The 16,950-nt window shown below is 35.0% G+C and overlaps 1 pseudogene; it reads left to right on the top strand.

The window, feature by feature from the left end:
* Positions 1-2,368: 2,368 nt before the first annotated feature.
* Positions 2,369-4,166, top strand: LOC120204857 (annotated as a pseudogene).
* Positions 4,167-16,950: the final 12,784 nt, after the last annotated feature.

Raw genomic sequence — 16,950 nt, 5'->3', positions numbered from 1 at the left:
CACAAAATTTCTTTTTTAAAAAAAGCAACCCTATCAAATTGTGTCAGGTCAAAACCTGCCAATTTCGAATTAAATTACCATCTCTAATTAATTCTAACCAAACCATTGGACAAATCTAGCTACTAGGATATTCATATTATTATTACCGTCATTAATTTTACCGTTAGGTATGTTTTTAAACATGAAAACCCCATTCTGCTGTCGGTGGTAAAAATGAAACATTCATTTATGGTAAAAATGGATTTTCTTAAAAAATAAAGAAAAATGAAAACCATTGGTCCTGAAACGGCAACACGTATTGGGCACATGGTGAAATGGGGGGTTTTAGCTGGCAAAATGCATAAATCCCATTTGCGGGATGGGTATGAGACTCAAACTTGATAGGTTTTAATCTGACTTGGTCAAGTTGATTTTTTTTTAAAAAATTTAAGTTCAAGTCGTATCGGGTTCGGCTTAGGGTGAAAAAATGAAACCATTGATCTTGAAACGGAAACACGTATTGGGCACATGGGAAATGGGGGGTTTTAGTGGCAAAATGCACAAATCCTATTTGCACCCTGGGATGGGCATGAGACTCGAACCTGACAGGTTCTAATCTGACTTGGTCAAGTTGATTTTTTTTAAAAAAATTAAGTTCAAGTCGTATCGGGTTCGGTTTAGGGTGAAAAATGAAACCATTGGTCCTGAAACGGCAACACGTATTGAGCGCATGGGGAATGGGGGGTTTTAGCTGGCAAAATGCACAAATCCTATTTGCACCCCGGGATGGGCATGAGACTCGAACCTGACAGGTTCTAATCTGACTTGGTCAAGTTGATTTTTTTTTAAAAAAATTAAGTTCAAGTCGTATCGGGTTCGATTTAGGGTGAAAAAATGAAACCATTGGTCCTGAAACGACAACACGTGTTGGGCACATGGGAATGGGGGGTTTTAGCTGGCAAAATGCACAAATCCCATTTGCACCCTGGAATGGGTATGAGACTCGAACCTGACAGGTTCTAATCTGACTTGGTCAAGTTAATTTTTTTTTTAAAAATTTAAGTTAAAGTCGTATCAGATTCAGTTTAGGGTGAAAAAATGAAACCATTGGTCCTGAAACGGCAACACGTATTGGGCATATGGGGAATGGGGGGTTTTAGCTGGCAAAATGCACAAATCCCATTTGCACCATAAATATATGCATTTATTTATTACAAGTCATTGAAATCAAAATATACCCATTTTCATCACCTGATTTATTGCTCACTTTCCATTCCTAATTTAATGCTAGCAATTTGGTATTTATTTAGCTTAAACTTCAACCCATTTATATATTTATCTATTTGAGAATTCCGTTCCTTCACTTTACGAAAACTTTCAAGTTAGTCCCTTTGATATTTTAGAATTTAGGTGTTGTGTTTCAAGAAAATTGAAAAGTTGAATCTGGTTGTTAGTAGACACATGGACCGTTTCTAAAGATTTTGAGGGACTTGATTGCCAATTTAGCCTTTTCTTCGAGGATGGCAATGTCATTCCTTGCCCTTTAACTATTGCACCCCTATGTCCCAATTCGAAAATTGAAAACTTTCTTATAAATTTAACTCGCTCTATATTTGATAATACCCCTATGTCTCAATTTAAAAATTAAAGACTTTCATTTGGTTTTAACTCGCTCTATATTCAATAATATCTTTTTCTGGTTGCCTTCTCAAAAAAATTTAAGGGCTTTGCCCCGACTAATCCGGATCGACCTGCGTATACACTTGATTTTGATGGGTGAGTCTCCCAATGAAAATTTTATGCAGACACAATGACTCGAACTTGAGATCTTGCTTAGCCGATATCAAGCTGCTTATCACTTGAGATTTTGGATTCAGACATGACATTTACAGGAAGTGTATGAGTGTTTATTTTCAAATAATTGAGAATATGTAAAATATATATTACCTTATATTTACTCCGGATTAATAAAAAATAATGATTATTATTTAAATCAATTCAATATTTTTTATCCTAAATTAGAAATTATCCTAATCCAAGCTATTTCCTTCACGAAACTCATCTCGAACTCAAATTAAAAAATAATTTTATAAAATCAGTTCAGATCAAAATCCATCAAATCCGGGTTTTTATCACCCCTAATTTTTATATGGTACAATAACCAAAATCTAACAAACTAGAGTAACTAATTTCATAATTTTTATAAATTAGAGGGATGAAACTGAAAATTAGAAAGGGAAAGGGAAAATGATTAAAACAGCCCAAAAAAAAGGAAGTGGTTTCCAACCAATACCAACTTCCCCCCCCCCCCCCCCTTCTCTTTTTTTATTTATTTTCTCTCTTTATAATCTTCCACCCGACACTCTTTATAGTCTTCAGGGCTCACTGAAAAACAAGCTATCTTCATCCATTTTCCCTCTCAATTTTCTCCCCAGCCAAACAGCAAATTTTCTTCTGAAAGAAAAACCAAAATGCCAGTACCACCGGACACGAGCAAAACCATGAAACTGGAGAGATACAACAGCTACATCCGGAAACTCCATAGCACGAAGCTGTTGAATGCTTCGTCTAAATTCCTTTTCCGAGTGACCCTTCTCATTGCTTTAGTTTTGATCCTCTTTTTCACCATTAATTACCCTCCGCTTTCGGATAACACCCACCGTGTTCCGCCCCTCCACGGCCACAACCGCCATAGCTTCCTCTCCACTGCCCTTTTCTCCGGTAGTTCGCTCGTCGGCGGCGCTTCGTGGGAGAAGCAAGTCCGGCACTCTTCTACGCCACGTAGGCTCAATGGGTTCTCCGTTTTGGTCACCGGCGCCGCCGGGTTCGTGGGTCCCACTGTTCGCTCGCTTTGAAGAAACGCGGAGATGGGGTTCTGGGCCTTGACAACTTCAATGACTACTACGATCCTTCGTTGAAACGGGCGAGGCAGAATCTCTTGAGCAAGCACCAGATTTTCATCGTCGAGGGTGATTTGAACGACGCGCTGCTGTTGACGAAGCTGTTCGACGTCGTTCCGTTCACTCACGTTCTTCACTTGGCTGCTCAGGCCGGCGTTCGTTACGCCATGCAGAACCCACAGTCGTACGTGAGATCCAACATTGCCGGATTCGTCAACCTGCTCGAAGTAGCCAAAGCGGCGAATCCACAACCCGCCATTGTTTGGGCTTCGTCGAGCTCGGTTTACGGACTCAACACCGAAAACCCATTCTCCGAACGTGACCGTACCGACCAACCGGCGAGTCTTTACGCCGCCACCAAGAAAGCCGGCGAGGAAATCGCCCACACTTATAACCACATCTACGGCCTGTCCCTAACAGGGTTAAGATTCTTCACCGTTTACGGCCCATGGGGAAGACCCGACATGGCTTATTTCTTCTTCACCAAAGATATCCTCCAAGGCAAACCCATCGAAATCTACAAAACCCACGACCAGAAAGATGTGGCTCGTGACTTCACCTACATCGACGACGTCGTGAAGGGTTGTTTAGGCGCCTTAGACACGGCGGAGAAAAGCACCGGAAGCGGCGGAAAAAAGAAGGGACCGGCTCAATTGAGAGTTTACAACCTGGGAAACACATCCCCGGTCCCCGTCGGACGATTAGTATCGATCCTGGAAGGATTGCTCGGCACAAAAGCCAAGAAACACGTGATCACGATGCCCAGAAACGGCGACGTACCCTTCACGCACGCCAACGTAACCCTAGCTTACAAAGATTTCGGGTACAAACCCACAACCGATTTGGCTTCCGGGTTGAGAAAATTCGTGAAATGGTACGTCAATTACTTCGGGATCGAATCGAAATCGACGAAGGGAACCCAACATGCCGATGAATCCAGTTAAGAGCTTCGTGATTTTCATTTCCATGGCTGCCATTTTCTTCCTAAATTTTCTCTTCGATTTTTTTTGGTGTTTATTGTGGTGAATTATCGATGTAAAAAGAGAGAGAGAAGGGATCAAATCTGGTGCCGCTGTTGTTTTTATAGATTATTATAGAAATTTCATGAAATATAGGGGGGAAATGGTAAATTTGAAAAACTACGAGACAGGATTGAGAAAGCTGTAGATCTGTGGAGATGAGGTGTAATAATTTGGTGGGGTCTGCTAAAACAAGGACAGATCTTGACCGTTTATTTTATGAGAAGAATGAAAAAAGAAATGTTGTTATTGAACAACAATGATGACATTAAGATTCTTGTTTAATTATGAATATAGTATATATTTCAATTTATTTTTATTCATTATGATATTATTGTCGATCATCGATTCAAAAATTAAATTTTAATTTTATTTTGAAGAAAGTGTCACGTAAGACTTTCGTTAATGTCAATGTCAGTTAACGACTATATGTATGTGTAAAATCACTTTTAAACTTTAGTCCTATAAAAACAATAACGACCAGATGTATGTGTAAAATCACTTTTAGACTTTGGATCCTACAAGTACAGCGAAGTACCATGTAAAACTATCATTAACGGCTTAATAGACATTAACGATTGAGAGATTTAAACCAAATGAACCGATAATATATTGGATTAAACACGTTTAATTTCTTAATCGATGATCAAAATCGATTATATAGTAAACAAAGGGACTATTTGCATAATTTACCCTTAAAAAATTATACGTCAACCAAATATTTAACACTATTTTTATACATAAATCGAAACAATTTTGTCTAATCAAATATTTATGTGAGTGTATTTCTCATTTTTTTTTGTATTTTAATAAAAGATTAATGAAATAGATAATAATTTAAACTATTTAATAATTTAGATTTTAGTTAAATATAAAAGAATAAATTTCAATCATATTCAGTAGATTAACTAAAATAGTCACTTGATTTAAAATTATTTCGTAGTTTAAAATTATTTAAAAGCTTTCATAAATAATAATTAATCAAGAGTAATAATAAAATAAATAAAACCATATTTTTCTTTTAAAATTATAAAAATGAATTTGAATTTTTTAACTTTTATTCCTAAGTTCTTTCTTATTTCCTCATAAAATAAACTACGAACTATGAAATTTAACAAACTCTAAAAGAAAAAAATAACATCCATAAATTCCACGTCGATGAAGTTTAATGATCAAAATAAATGAAAAGAAAGTTACGTGATACAATTTGTAATTTACCCTTAATAATATCACATAAATTATTATTATTATTTAGATCCAAAATTAAAGAATCTGATAGGGTAATTATGTTGCATGACATCCTTAATATACATTTAAAGAAAGATTATTGAAAATGTTAATATTTTTTAACATTTCCTGTAAAACGCTACATAAAATATTATTTTTTACCAGAAATATTAATTTTGCTATCTAATTTCATTTAGAAAAAAATAATATTTTAGATAACGCTCAATATTAATATTTCATGTAGAAAAAATAATATTTTACGTAACAATTTACCTGAAATGTTAAACATTTTAGGTAACGCCCAATATTAACATTTTCGGTAAAAAAAATAATGTTTTAAGTAACGCTTTACCGAAAATATTAAAAAATATTAATATTTCCGATACAACTTTCATTAGCCGTATATTAAGATTACCGTACCTGAGACATCCACACTACGTTATGCTTTATTAAAAAGATATAAAGCCCCAAAAGAAGATAATAAAGCGACTTAATTAAAAGATTTTTGGAAGAACAATAATTGGATGAACTTTCCAGGGTAGAAGACTTCATGATCAAGCTCTTTACATAACTAATTTCAACCCACTTTCCCTCATTACCCTCCACACATCAAGCCATGATAATCTTGCACTGTTTTTGGATAAACGACTCGACTCGCCATCGAAGACCGAAACAGAATCATAATTTGCATCCTACAACAGGTATGTGACCGGTGATCTTACCTGTAACCGTGTTCGCGTTAACGATAAGGCAAGCAGACTCGATGAAGGTCCCTGCAATGTAAGTCGAGATAACATGCAATGAAAAGGATATGTTATATTCGTACAGAGGGATGTCGAAAATCGAAAGCAAAGCTTACCTTGCCAGCATAGACATTGTATTAGGACAAACAATGGGCAAAATTTGACCTTATAGCATAAAGTAATAATAGCATTGTAGACACCCGTTTTTGTCCGGGTTTTTTTTATCGTTATTTTTTTATTATTATTATTATTATTATCGTTATCTTATTATTTTATTATTATTTATTATTACATATTTTTTTGCAGGCCAAAGCCCAATACAACAAGGCCCAACCTAGGCTTAACCCGAGCCCATCATATGATAACCCAACAAAAATTAGGGTTTCAAAACCCTAAATAATCAGCTCAGCCGCCGCTTCTGTTGGACTTCCAGCCGCGCCGCCGTCACTGTTCCGGCCCACTCCGATGGTCCAGCCGCAGTTCCCGCGCCACCATCGTCATCTACAGTGAAAAATCAATCAAACAGCAACCCCATCAGTGACCAAATCAACCAAAAACCAAACCCCAAATTAAAATACCAATAATCCCTAAATATTCGGGATTTATATCTTACAAAATCAGAGAAGGACATGGGCTATTCTAGACATCATCATCTCACCAAACGAAAAAAATCAACATGCAAAGCAAGATAAAAGGAAGGAAGCAAAGAGAGGGAGGGGGGGTCATTCGGTTGAAAAAAAACAGAGAGAAGAACGAGAGACCATTCGGGTTCAGGGAGAAAGAAAAAAAAGAAAGGAGAAAAACCAGAAAAAAAAAACAAAAAGAGAAATGCTCGAACCAAACAAAAAAAATAAAAAAAACAAGAGGGAAATAGAGAGGGAGGAGACCATACCTTGATCGGAGAAGTCATCGAGAGGAGGAAGGGTCACCGGTTTCTTGTTTTCCCAAAAGGTATACCTTAGATTTAAGGGTTTAGGGTCGGTTTTAGGTTAGGTAGGGGTGATTTTCGGGTTGAGGGTAAAGGAGGGGGGTCTTTTGAGATGTTTACTCCCTCCGACCGCCGGGCACTGCCGTGCCGGCCGTCATGGGCCTCCGGGATGGCCGCCGGTATGAGGCGGCCCTTTCTTCCCCGATGGGAAGAAGTTGAGAGAGTTTTAAAACTCTCTCACTTCCGTCTGCTTTGGATGAGAGGCAAATGAGAGGATGGATGAATGAATGCCCGTTTTTGGGCTTATGTAATTTGACCAAACGGCGCCGTTTCAAGGGTCTGGGCACCCGTGTTTTTGCAAGCATGGGGTAACTACAGTTTAGGTCCCTTCTCATTTGTAATGCTTTATTTAAGTCATTTAATGAAATTATTATTGTTTTATTTCGAGCCTTTTAGTTTTTAATGATTGCATTTCAGTCATTAATTTGTATATTATGTTGGTTGATATTATAATTTGGTTGTGATATTTATATTTATTTCGTTTTAGTCACTGTTTCAGTTTATTGTGCATTTTCCTTTGATATTCGGATTTGGTCCTGAAATTTGCAAATGTTATATATTAGTCCCTGTTCATGTTTTATATCATATTTGTCTATATTTGATTCTGGATTTAATATTTTCAAATATTTTAATTTAATCACTGGTCCCATGCATTTTATTATCTTTACTGTTATTTGAATTTGGTCATCATATTCGTATATATTCTATTTTAGTCATTGTTTGATGTTTGGTTTAATATCTATTTTATTTTCTTTTGTTTTGGGCATCTATGTTTCCTTGTTTATATTTTAGTCCTACTAATGTATGTTATGTCATTTTTGTGGATATTTGACTTTGGTCCCAATGTTTGTAATAGTTTCATTTTAGCCCCTGAGTTTATATGTTATGTATTTTGGCTGAGTTTCGAATTTATCTCTGACATTTATAAATATTATATTTTAGTCACTGATCTTAGGTGTTGTGTACTTTCTCTGATATTCAAATTTGGCTATGATAGTTATAAATCTATTATTTTAGCCATTATCTTACTTTTGGTTTATTATGATTCGGCCTTCATGTTTTTGGTTATTGCAGTTTAGTCCTAGATGTTGTTTATGGTTTATTTTCGTTTCTAGTGCTTGTAAATGTTTATATTTTGATTTTGGCTCTGTTTTTTTATTTACCGATTAATCCCTTCATATTTCTATTTATTTCATTTTAGTCCTTTGAAATTCATGTTTGTACTATTTTGGTCCTTTGAGTTTATAGGTTGTTATTTTGGGTTTTTGTAATTCAAAGTACTTTTTTGTCATTATAGTTTGGTTTGTAATATTAATTTTCTTTTATTTTAATCCCCTATGTATGTACATTTTTCATGTTATGTATTTATTTGTACCATATGTAATTAAATATGCTTAATTTTATTTGTTGTAAATATTTATTTCACATATTCCTATTTCTATTTATTTCCATTTTTCTTTATTTAAATATTGTCCAAATACTTTTAAGAACACGTATGCGTAGAATGAGCGTGGAAAGTATCACTTGGTCGAAGTGGTGCGATCCGATACGGCATTTTAACGACATAGGAACTTGCAACAAGTCGAGTATATTTCATTAATTAATTTGTGCAAATGATGCGATGTGTGTTATTTTAAATAGTAATTTATTTTATTTTATGTAAATGTCAATCTCAAAATTTGCATTTGTATTCAATTCACATTTTAGTTAATCAATTTATTTTGTTGTATGCAAACATCAATTTTATTTATATTCGATTCACATTTTATCAAGAAGGAAATATTCTTTATGGATGAGAAATAGTCGAGTTAGCTTTCCCGATGGAGGATTGCTAATTTCGAGATTTCTTTTCGAGTTAAAGAATTTTCTCTAATTAAATAATTCGAAGCAAATTAATTAATGTTCGATAAATGGATCATAAATTAACTTTATATTCGACTCATAAATTCCACCATTTACAACGATGTGTAAGCGACACAGTACCAATTTTGGGCGTTGCGGGGGTGTTTACCCTTCCCCGCACGTAACCGACTCCCGAATCCATTTAAATGAATCTTTGGTAATGCAGACCGAATCTTGTCTTAAAAAATGATTTTTCTTAAAATTGTTTTAAAAGACGTTTTTAGGTATTCGACCTACCTAACCCAAAGGTTGATGGCGACTCTTTTTAATTTTATTCAAATCAATTCAAAATCACCCATTTTTCCAAATTAAAGTCATAATTGTTTTTAAAAATAATATTTAATTGTTTTACAAAAATGGTTATGACAGCTTGGCGACTCTGCTGGGGACATCTTTTTTTTGAGAGTCAGGCTGTATGTCGTTTACATATTGTCTTGGTGGAAATTATGATTTCTAGTTTTTAGTTAATTTATGATCCATTTATTGAAGTTTTTAATTGCTTCATTTTTAATTATCATATTAACATTTTATCTTTTTGCTTTCAGCTCAGTTCAAGTTTTTGTCGAGTTTTTTTCTTTTTTCATTTTGAGTCAAAGGTAGGTATGTTCCTCCTCACACACATCACTCGCATTGGCATAACATAAGCTCTAGACACGAGCTTCGATCCAAATTAGTTGGGGTGAATGCTTCACTCTAGTAAGAATTTATTCTTCGTGTGAGTTTTAGCAAATAACCCATGGGATACATACTTTATACCTTCGTAGGGATTTATTCCTCGTACGTATAAGACAGTGAATCCCCTCGAATTGAACTCGTTCCGTTTGAAACCTGTAATGGGTGAGGATCGAGGGTTTGGCAGCCCAAGGGGGCACCGACATCAAGGACAATTCGAGTCCCTTTTTTTCGTTAGAGCCGAAACCAAGCATATAGTGAACCGTCGAACGATTACCCTAGTATAGTCATACCGAACCTTTGTCCGTCAGTAGGTACCCAAAATAGGTGTACACGAAGGAGGAACGATTCTAAACCTTAACCTTTTAAATTTGTAGAATATATTTTTTTCCGAATAAAGCATGCGAACTAGATACCATGCGGTTAGGACCAATTTCTTGAAAATAGATCATTTTGGGGTAGATAACATGTCCGGGTAGGATTGTTATTTAATTGAAAGCATGTTTGGGTAGATATCATGACGGGGTAGGTGTTATATCCATCTCTGAATTACATTTTTATTTGTATCAATTATTTTACATGTACTAACTTATTTTCTCTTTTGTTTGTGTATACTAACTTATTTCTTCTCTTTTGTTTGTGTCATTTTGTCATTTGCATTGCATTGCATTGCATCATCATAATGTAAAAGTGTTGATCCGTAAGGGGATATTCGAGAGAAAATTTTCACAAGAAGAGATAAAACTTTTCAATCAAGCAATCGCATATACAGACATGCATCGAGGGCTAAAAAGAAGTCCATAGTACAAGAATGAGATTTTCTCGAAGATCGTGCATTATTCGAGACTGATATGATAATCCACTGATCTAAGGAGTAATCCAGCAGTAGATTCTTATCCACAATTATTCCATCGTTAACCATCAGGGAGTGAAGCACAAACTTCAGCATAGCCGAGGTATTAACGGAGTTAGTTTACAGAGCATTGAGGGGCATCGGTTCCAAGTACAAAGATCCGAGACGAAGCAGTGAGCTCGAAGATCGTGCATCATTCAATACTGAGATGATGATCCACTGATTTAAGGAGTAATCTAGCAGTGGAGTCTTATCTACAATCATTTCATCGCTAGTTATCAAAGAGCGACACACCAACCTCATTACCACCGAGGCATTAACGGAGTCAGATTACAAAGCGCTTGAGGGGCATCATTATTGAGGATGAAGATTCGATATGAAGCAGTGATCCATTCCAGGCTCACCATCTAAGCGAAGGCATATCTGTGAAGTGGATTGTTTTGTAATGTGAAGGTTTTTATTTCTGGTGAAAATTATTCTACGATATTCATCGTTGGGATCAACATTTTTGCATCTTCATTTGCATCCTTGCATTTTATGCATATGTATTTTATTTTTAAGCATTTTCATATGCATCATTCATAAAAACATGGGATCAATTTATGGAGAAGTCAGTGGAAGTGATCCTGATCACGTGACCATATTGAGAATATAAGCAAGAAGCTGAAATCAACACGATAGAAGCTTGTTCGATTGAGTCTTCCAGGATGGTTCGAGAAAAGAGTCATCGTTCCCTGAGGTCTACGATGTTGATCCAGTGCATAATTTCCATCTAAGAAGCTCCAGACATTCCACTGAGAACTGCAAGACACTAAAGCACAAAATCCATAATATGATTTATTCAGGGGTATCCTAATACTAGGCCAGAGAAGTCATTGCATCAACCACTTGCATCCATAGAGATTGTTTTGTTTGAACTCGTTTTTGTTCTTTCTTCAATATTTGCTTAAATATTTTTAATCTTTGATGACTGAAATGATGCTACCTTCTAAGGTTGAATACTTGAACAAATTTTAATTTTGAGTTCTTTGAATATCAAATGAGTTAGGAATTCTTTTAATTCTTCAAGAATTATAGATTTTTGACATATGGCAAGATTAGACCTTTTTTTATCTTGTCTAAAACCCAAAATAAAATCTCTCGATTTTTTTACCCGAAATAATTCCTGGTCACTACCAAATAACCAATTTTTGACATTCTATCTCTTTGAGACCTTGAAATATTCTTTCCACCTTGAAACACTGTATTTATTTTTTTGAGACACAAAAGTCATACACATACCTTTCTTTGAGCCAATAAAGTCATCATCGTCTTCTTAGACGTAGAACCAACATTTCCTACCAATAAAGCCTACAGACATTGAGTACAAGATGTTCAATTGAACATAAACCTTCCTACAAAGAAGACACAGTGTGGGGCATCTCGCATCAATTTTCTGAAGACGAGCATGAGCAATTGAGACATGTTGAGAGCAAGAAGCGAAGAGAAAAAATAGAATTCATTCAAAATAATTCTATCATGCATTAATTACTGTTTTCATTTAAATAAAAATTAATCCTGAAAATCTATCCCCTGGGGATACCTCTTCTGCAAGGACTTCTGTGTATGAGATGATGAACGGCTTTCTTTCTTTATCCCTTCACAAAAGGAGAAAATATATCCCTTGTGTCCCCATTTGAGCCTGAATGATATTTTCTTCTGATTCAACCCTAACCAAGGATCACCCTCCACACTGGGGGGCAAGTTGGAGGAAATCTGCGCATGAGTAAATACATTGATCCAGATGAGATACTGAAAGGTGAACCAAACATCAAGTGCGAAGATCCAATAAAAAACAAAGAAAAAATCAAAGAGAAAAGAGCAAAGAAAAAAACAAAGAGCAAAGAGAAAATCAAAGCAAAAATCAAAGAAAAAGCAAAGAACAAAAAGAGGACAAAGAACACAGACAAAGAGTCTCCTGACTCAAATGACGCATTGAGCTTCAAACCGTGAGATTAATCAAACAATAACTCTAGAATCACTTGACTCGAAGATCATAAAACATCAAGAGAAAGACATGCGAGTAGATTCAAATTGAGCAAAACAAGATCGAAGGCATCAGAGTTAATTGATCCTTGGTTCAAATACCCTTATAACACATGTTTGGGCCTTTTATCCCTTTCTTTCGTAACCCTGAGCCATGACCTACATTACGTGCCTTACAAGTCCCTTCTAATCATACATGGATTTCTAAGCGGAAGAGACTATCCTCATATTTCATCTCGCCTATCAGGATTAATATTTTACTTATAAAGATTTTCTAAAATCTTTAATGCATGATAGAGAAAAATAACAAAGGGGGGTTAAAGACGTAAAATTCTGAGTAACGTCTTGAAACCAAAGGAGGATTCGAGTTGGAAACCTGAAAGGGCGGTTCGAATATGAAGATTATTACATAGGAGACGATTGCTCAAATCCCTTGATGAGGCATCACACAACATGAATGAGAACATGAGAGTTGGGAGTCAGAGAACACTTCCAATAACTGAGTACAGAAGCTACTCCATCAGATCAGAGAACATCAAATAAATGAGAACACTATACTTTTGACCAAAAATAACCACTTGAGACTTTTTTATCCTTCCTTACTTAACCATCTCTCAAAGATAGCATTGATCTTGACACTTGTCAAATAGCTATAATTTATTGAAGGATTAAAAGAGTAATTAATTCTTTGATATCCAATGAACTCTTGTTTTATGATTTGTCAATTGTGAAACCTTGAAAAGAGCAATATTTTCAAAACTTTTGATTAAACATTTTTCAAAACTATTGATATTTTCAGACTTTTGAAAAAAAAGAAGAAGAAAAACATTTTCAAACAAGATAATCTCTCTGGAGGCGTATCTTGGAATTCAAAAATATCTATCTGAAGCTCAATATCGAAGCTGGGGCAAGAGAAAGCCAAATTTTTGGGGCAAAATTTGATGGGGCAAGGAAAACAAATTGTCTCAGGTCTAAGTTTGCAAGAGTACACCCTAGTGGAAATGCATACAAGCTGAATCAATGATAGAGTGAAGACTGCTCTCGCAACCATCCTCCTTACAGATTGAGAAACATACATCAACTCATACATACATATATACATACATCAACTCATACATACATACATCAACACATACATGCATGTTACATGATTTTGCATAGTTGCATTAAACATTTATCATCAGGTGCATTAAAGACATTTTTCTCTTGAGGACAAATTCAATAAAAAATCAAATAAATTTCATCTTGACATCCATCATAACATCCAATATAGTCAGTCAAAAATGCATCATTTTGATCTCTCAGGAAATCAAAGCTCGGAAATGACCAGATGTCTAACTTACAGAAACAATGATTTGGGCTTCCTGAAGTCAACAATCAAGACATTTCCTCAACGTGCATGAACAAACAGACTTTTTATCGCCTTTGAGGGTGTTTTTCTTGAAACAAAATTTTTGTCTCACTTGAGATATTTTTCCACAAATTTTGAGAATTTTAAAACAAATTTTTGTCTCGCTTGAGACAATTTCTTTCAAAGCAAATTTTGTCTCGCTTGAGACAGCTTTCTAAAAACAAATTTTGTCTCGTTTGAGACAAATTCTCTTAAAACAAACTTCGTCTCGCTTGAGACATTTTTCCTTTGAGATACAAATTTTGAATTTGATTCACTTAAAACAAAATTAATCTCACCTTAGATTGTTGTTTCTTTTAAAACAAATTTCGTCTCGCTTGAGACCTTTTCCCTTTGAGATCCAAATTTCGAATTTGTTTCACACTAAACAAAGTTGATCTCACTTGAGATCGTTTTCTCAAAAACAAACTTTGTCTCGCTTGAGACAATTTCTCTAAAAACAAACTTTGTCTCATTTGAGACTATATCTTAAAGCAAATTTTGTCTCGCTTGAGACATCATTTTCTCTCATAATACAAATTTCAAGGTTATTGTACTTAAAGCAAAATTAATATCACTTGAGATTTTCAAAGCTGATTTGTCTCGCACGAGACAGTTTCCCCTTTTAACAAATCCTGAAATTGTTTCATTTGAAACAAAATAAACATTTTTGAAAACACCTTTGAGATTATTTCCATATAAACAATATCGACAATCTTTGAATCTTTTTCTCTTAAAACGAATTTTGTCTCTCTGGAGACAGTTTCTCTTGAGATAAATCTTTGAGTCTGTTCCTTTTGAATAAAAATCTTTGAGTTGTTTCTTTTGAAAAATCTTTGAGTCTATTTATTTTGAAACAAAGTTTTGTCTCTCTTGAGACAATTTCGTGAAAAATCCTTGAGTCTGAAACAAAGTTTTGTCTCTCTTGAGACAATTTTGTGAAAAAAAATCTTTGAGATTGTTTCTTTTCAAAAAATCTTTGAGTTTGTTTCTTTGGAAACAAAATTTTGTCTCTCTTAAGATAGTTTCTTTTGAAACAAAAATCTTTGAGTTTGTTTCTTTGGAAACAAAATTTTGTCTCTCTTAAGATAATTTCTTTTGAAAAAAAATCTTTGAATCTGTTTCTCTTAAAATGAATTTTGTATCTCTTGAGACAGTCTCTTTTGAAGTAAATCCTTAAATATGTTCATTTTGAAAATCTTTGAGTTTGTTTCTCTTAACAAAATCATCTGTGAGTCTATTTCTTTAAAAAATGAATGTTGTCTCTCTTGAGACAGTTTCTAATTAAAAACTAACTTTTGAGATTGTTTCATTTGAAACAAATTTGGTCTTACTTAAGATGTAATCCATCTTTGAGTCTCTTTCTTTGGAAACAAAATTTTATCTCTTAAAGACAATTTCTTTTGAAAAAATCTTTGAGTTTGTTTCCTTTGAAATAAAATTTTGTCTCTCGAGACAACTTCTTTTGAAAATACCCACATTTGAGATCATTTAGACAATTTCTTTTAAAACTACCCACCTTGGAGATTGTTTTTATTAAAACAAATTTTGACTCCCTTGAGGCAGTTTCTCTAGAAATACAAAATCTTTGAGTTTGTTTCAATTGAAATAAAACCATTTTTGAGTCGTTTCACTTGAAACATTTTCTCTTGAAACATTTTCTCTTGAAACATTTTCTCTTAAAACAAGATCATCTTTGAGTTTGTTTCTCTGGAAACAATGTTTTATCCCTTAAAACAATTTCTTTGAAAAAAAATCATTGAATCTCTTTCTTTGGAAACAAAATTTTGTGTCCCTCGATACAGTTTCTTTGAGAAAAATCTTCGAGTTTGTTTATTTGGAAAACAAAATTTACCATCTTTGAATTTGTTCCCCTTGAAACAAAACAAACATCTTTGAGATCAATTCCCTTTAAACGAATTTTGTCTCATTTGAGACAGTTTCCCTTTAAACGTCATCTTTGAGTCGTTTCCCTTAAAACGAATTTGGTCTTTTTTGAGACAGTTGCTTTTAAAAATATCATCTTTGAGTTTATTTTTCTTGAAACAAATCTTTGGGTTTGTTTCTTTTGAAACAAATATTTAATTTGGTTTCTCTTGAAACCATAACTCCTAAAGATGGCCAGCCGTCCTCATTATGTAGGAACCGTGTCATCCCCAGACCAGATCTCTTCATCACGTATGAGCCGTGTCAACCATAGATAACCAGCCGTCCTCATCACGTAGGAACCGTGTTATCACCTTTAGATGGCCAGAACTCTTCATCACGTATGAGCCGTGTCATTCCCCAGACCAGATCTCTTCATCACGTAGGAGCTGTGTCAACCGTAGATAACCAGCCGTCCTCATTATGTAGGAACCGTGTTATCACCTTAAGATGGCCAAGAACTCTTCATCACGTATGAGCAGTGTCAACCCTTGACCAGATTTCCTCATCACGTAGGAACCATGTCACCCTTAGACGACCCGAACTCTTCATCACGTATGAGCAGTGTCGTCCCCAACAACCAACATTATCCAATTTCTAAGTTTAAGAAGGAGGAGAACCAGACAAAAACGTGTTTTCTTGTCGTCTTTGCCCTATTCTTGTTAACACAAGAATGTGCAAAGAGGGGCAGCTGTAGACACCCGTTTTTGTCCGGGTTTTTTTTATCGTTATTTTATTATTATTATTATTATTATTATCGTTATCTTATTATTTTATTATTATTTATTATTACATATTTTTTGCAGGCCAAAGCCCAATACAACAAGGCCCAACCTAGGCTTAACCCGAGCCCATCATATGATAACCCAACAAAAATTAGGGTTTCAAAACCCTAAATAATCAGCTCAGCCGCCGCTTCTGTTGGACTTCCAGCCGCGCCGCCGTCACTGTTCCGGCCCACTCCGATGGTCCAGCCGCCGTTCCCGCGCCACCATCGTCATCTACAGTGAAAAATCAATCAAACAACAACCCCATCAGTGACCAAATCAACCAAAAACCAAACCCCAAATTAAAATACCAATAAATCCCTAAATATTCGGGATTTATATCTTACAAAATCAGAGAAGGACATGGGCTATTCTAGACATCATCATCTCACCAAACGAAAAAAATCAACATGCAAAGCAAGATAAAAGGAAGGAAGCAAAGAGAGGGAGGGGGGGTCATTCGGTTGAAAAAAAAACAGAGAGAAGAACGAGAGACCATTCGGGTTCAGGGAGAAAGAAAAAAAAGAAAGGAGAAAAACCAGGAAAAAAAAACAAAAAG

The sequence above is a fragment of the Hibiscus syriacus genome, unplaced genomic scaffold (assembly GCF_006381635.1).
Source record: "Hibiscus syriacus cultivar Baekdansim isolate YM2019G1 unplaced genomic scaffold, ASM638163v2 tig00011718_pilon, whole genome shotgun sequence".
In the NCBI taxonomy this organism is placed as follows: Eukaryota; Viridiplantae; Streptophyta; class Magnoliopsida; order Malvales; family Malvaceae; genus Hibiscus; species Hibiscus syriacus.
Note: the sequence above shows the minus strand (reverse complement) of the source record. Positions and strands in the feature narration are given on the sequence as shown.